At 37.5% G+C, this 5,000-nt stretch overlaps 1 protein-coding gene across 2 annotated transcripts in view; it reads right to left on the bottom strand.

The window, feature by feature from the left end:
• LOC125047188 (collagen alpha-1(XI) chain-like) overlaps positions 1-5,000 on the bottom strand; it is a 58,335-nt gene that overhangs the window by 52,741 nt on the left and 594 nt on the right. The window lies entirely within an intron of this gene.

Below are 5,000 nucleotides of genomic sequence, written 5' to 3'. Positions count from 1 at the left end.
TGTGTTGTGTTGTGTTGTGTGTATGTGTAAATTCGTCTGTGTGTGTATCCACATGTATGTTTACATATGTATATGTGCGTGTGCGTATGCGAGTGTGTTTGCGTTGCCCGCTAAGACAAAAGGAAACCCTTGCTCTTGGTGGCCTACGAGACTAAAATATTTGTCTCTGTTACCCCCTCGAGACAGAATGCAGCTTTAGAGTATATATATATATATATTTTTTTTAACAAAATAGGAAATCTTTTAAAACAAAAATAGGGAATCAAAATAAATGGAAGAATAAGAATGAAAGAAAAAGGGGGACGAAAAAACATGGAAGATGGAAAGAATAAGAAGAAAAGGAAAAATGGCGGGAAAATGGTTTCCCTTTTCTACTACGAATACGCAACCAGACGACTACGAGACAGGAATTAAAACCAATCGATAGCTTTTGTTTCCTAGCGAAAGAGAAGTGAGAAGAGCGACTTTTTTCACGTTTTTATTCATTTTTGCCATTCCTTTGTGTATAGGCACATTCATTTATTTGTGTGTGTGTGTGTTTATCTCTCTATATGTGTGTGTCTTTATCTCTGTGTGTATGTGTGTGTTTATCTCTGTGTGTATGTGTGTGTATTTATCTCTGTGTGTATGTGTGTATCTATCTCTGTGTGTATGTGTGTGTGTTTATCGCTGTGTGTATGTGTGTGTGGATTAGTGTTTGCGCATGTTTGTAAATATGTACATATGTACATTTACACATACCATACGTACATACCATATGTGCGCATCTACCATACTATACTATACGTGAGTGTGTACCAACCACACATATACGAACGCATGTGCATGTACTTACGTGCATCTGTGTGCGTATTCACCCAAGCACACCGCATGCAAATGAGGGAGGGAGGCAGAGGCCATAACACGGAAAATAAGACACGTTTGTCCGAGAAGGCTTCACTATCCTGTCTGTCCAGTTCTCAAATCTGCATTTTGTTTCGTCATAAAAGTGCAGCCCGCGGGGGTATATAAAGCTTTGATGAAATGTGTTTGTACGTGAGTTTAATCAAGAAGCTGGTTAATAAAAAAGTAAAAAAATAAAATAATAAGAAGAAAATTAATTAAAAAATGGAAAAAAATATATGAAGCGCCTAGAATTAATTGCTAATTTGAATGTAATGCTTAAATGACTGGAAGGCTGATCTGGTAGTAGACTCATTGGATTAATATGTAAGTGGTTTATCGAAGATTAATTCCAAATTCAGAATAGAAGCGGAAATTGGGGTAATACCAATAATAATATTTTTATCACTTGTTCCCACTCCTGAATGCTAAGTGACTGATATATTATGCTAACAAATGCAACTCATTTGTCTGTCTTCAAACAATATTCTGCCTCTGTTTCTTTTCATTCTTTTCTCTCTATCTATCTCGCACGTCTATCTGCTTCTCGGTTTCTTACTTCTGTCTGTATGGACTTGCCATCTAATTATCTGTCCTTAAATATCTATCTATCTCACCGCTCGTCTGTAGAAAAAAAAATCTATCCGGCTTGCTATCTGTCTCCACCCATCTATCACTCGCCATTTCTATTTCTTTGCGGTCTCCCCTCGCCCTTGCTTTATTCTCCCTCTCCCTTTCCCTCTTCCGCTTTCCGCGTCTGAAATCCGGAAATTGCATCCTTCACTATTCATTAGTAATCTAATTACCGTGAAACTCGAGCCCTTATTTATTTTTTCTTCTTCTTTTTATTCTTTCCCTTCCATTCTTTTTTCCCCCCCTCGCTATGTCTCCTATTGTCGACTGCCATTCTTTCATTCCAATTCTCGGACAAAATCCTCGGCGATCTAATTCAAATCGCGATCGTAAGAGCTTTTAAAAGAATGCATCTGGACGGCGTTTTATCGAGTATTCTTGAGAACTTATCTGTCAGGGGGAAAAAGTGGGATCCGTTTCATTATAAATACTTACAAGGAGAATTTTGAACTGCATATTTGAGGGGTTTTTTTTTCTCTTTAATTATGATTCTTATTTCTATCAATTTGATCTTTCTCTTATCTTTCTTATTTTCCTTTCCTTCCTACTTTACTTCTTGTTGTTTTCTCCTCCTTTCCCTCTTCCTCCTTCTCCTCCTCCTCCTTCTCCTCCTCCTCCTATTCTTGCCCCTCTTCCTCCTCCTCCTCCTCCTTCTTCTCCCTCTTCTTTGTTTCTTCCTCTTCCTCTATCTTCTCCTCTTGCTGCTCCTTCCCCATTTATTCTTCTGCCATACTTAATTATCCACCTCTTCCTTCTTCCTCAAAATAAGGAAAGGGAACAAACGTTATCATCATCGTCGTCATTATTATCTACATCACCATGATCATTATAATTATCAGTATCGTCATCATCGTCATTGTAGAACATAGTTTCGAATCTTAGGTAGTCGCTATATCAGTCTATTTCTCGATTTGTATTTATTCCAATCGTGATTCGATGCTTCAAAAAATACAAAAAGTAAAAAAGAAAATTGAATCGCTGAGAAAGGGTCGTTGTTGAAGCTCCATTGTTGAACAAATATTAAAGGCAAATAAAAAAAAATAAAAAAAGCTTCCTTTTATTGGTTATTATTAAACCTTGACCTTCTATCTACGAAAGAAATAAAATATTGACTTATTTTTTTAACTAAATTCAAACCCGATACTGTCATTTCGACCTCAATTAAATTATATTGCGTTTTATTATCTGGAAATCTTAAACTTTATTTAAAATGGATTTCAAATATCTCGTGTTTCATTATTGTGTGTTCTGTACATTAAACCTAGGCAGACATAAATTATTTATCGATATATCATCCTCATTTCCCTATTTCCGACATTTAAAAAAGTACTTAATTCTTTCACCTTTCATTTCTTTCTATTTCTATTACATAGCACTTAAAATAAACATACAAACTCGATACAAATAATATGAAAATGAAAACTACACTAATTTTCGCTTTTGTCCTTCGTCAGTACTAAGAACATGAACAAAGTTAGATCATCTGTCACGTTCTCTTTCTCGCAAAAGTTATTTAATACGTAACGCGCGATCTTTCGTTTCCGACTTAGTGCAAGTTCAAGTCTCTCGAACTTAGCAAGGTCAAAGGTCAAAGGGGAAAAGAAGTTAGGATTTGTACAGAAGCGACAGTGAGTGAGTCTCTGGTTCTGTGTTGCCACCTCCTTCGGCTTTCTCGTTTCATTTTGTCTTGTTTATTTCTTTATGTTTGGCGTGTGTTTGTGTCTTGTCGTTTTGTTCTATGTGTGTGTCTTTGTTTCTCACATTGTCTCTTACTTGATTTCTTTCTGTCTCTCGCTTTGTCGCTTTTTTTTTTTTTTTGTTCTCTCTCTCTCTGTTTCTCTCTCTCTCTCTCTCTCTCTCTCTCTCTCTCTCTCTCTCTCTCTCTCTCTCTCTCTCTCTCTCTCTCTCTCTCTCTCTCTCTCTCTCTCTCCTGCGCTCTACACTTGTTTCATCTTTTCCTGTTTTCTCTCTCTCCTTCCTCCTCTTCCGTTCAGTTTCATCATTTATCTTATACCCCTCTCCTAATCCTTTCTATTGCCTCTTCTCCCTCCTCCTACCTCCGCCTGGAATCAAGAGTTCATTCTATTCTTCCTTTCTGTCCTTCTTCCCTTTCTTTCTCTCCTCCTCCTTCTCTTTCCTTTCCCATTTTCGCCTCAGCACTTCTTATCTATCCTTCATAATGATATAAGATTATTATTATATTATATATGATAATAGTTAATTGTATTTTGTTACTTATGGTAATGATTATTGATTATAAATTATATATAATAATAGTTAGTTGTATTCTATTGCATATGATGATAATTATTAATTATAAATTATATATAATGATAGTTAGTTGCATATGACAATAATTATTGATTATAACTATCATAATTTGCTTAATAATAACAACTATCAAGATTTCTATGATAATTACATAATTTTGTCTCGTGTTTCCTCTCTTTCTGTAAATTATTCTTATTTCCAAAAGTGATTAAAAACAAAAATAACAGGATTTGCAACGATTCAAGGTAAACAAAATACAAATTCTAAAAGTAGATTTAGGATGAAGATTTACTATCTAGTATAATCATTTGAAAGTTCTTCTACAGTGGTTATGCTTTGTCTTAATTGCTCGAGCTCTATATCTCTCTCTCTCTCTCACTCTCTCACTCTCTCACTCTCTCACTCTCTCTCTCTATCTCTCTCTCTCTCTCTCTCTCTCTCTCTCTCTCTCTCTCTCTCTCTCTCTCTCTCTCTCTCTCTCTCTCTCTCTCTCTCTCTCTCTCTCTCTCTCTCTCTCTCTCTCTCTCTTACTCTCACTCTCCCTCTCCCTCTCTCTCCCTCTCTCTATCTATCTATATATCTCTCTACTCTACTCTTTATTTTCATCATGCAGTAATCACACTAAGACGTTAGCTTTTTGTCTAAAAAAATGGTTTTCTCTCTCTCTTTTTCACTGTTCGAAACACTCTTTGAAACGTGGCACTGGACCGTGGCATTGTAATGGCAGTCTTGGGTCTCATCACCTGGCATTATGTCTCCCCCTTCCCCCCCTCCCCCCGTAGGAAGGAAGTGAGGAAGGGTAGGAGAGGAGAAGTAGGTAGGAAGGGGCGGGAAGGGGTAGAAAAAGAAGTAGAAAGAAGGGATAGAGATAGAGGGGAAAGATGGGTAGGGAGGAGAAGAGGAATAATGGATGTAGGAGGGGATAGAAGAGAGGAGGAGAAAGAGTGACAAGAGAGAGAGAGAGAGAGAGAGAGAGAGAGAGAGAGAGAGAGAGAGAGAGAGAGAGAGAGAGAGAGAGAGAGAGAGAGAGAGAGAGAGAGAGAGAGAGAGAGAGAGAGAGAGAGAGAGAGAGAGAGAGAGAGAGAAAGAAGAGGGAGAGGAAGAGACGAGAAGACAGGATGGTGGAAAGGAGTTTAGGTGAAGGGAAAGAGAGGAGAGAGTGGCGGGGAAGAGAGGGAAAGAGAAAGAAGAGGACTGTGAAGGAGGGATAAACA

The sequence above is a fragment of the Penaeus chinensis genome, chromosome 40 (genome assembly GCF_019202785.1).
Source record: "Penaeus chinensis breed Huanghai No. 1 chromosome 40, ASM1920278v2, whole genome shotgun sequence".
NCBI lineage: Eukaryota > Metazoa > Arthropoda > Malacostraca > Decapoda > Penaeidae > Penaeus > Penaeus chinensis.
This window is presented reverse-complemented; position numbering and strand designations above follow the sequence as displayed.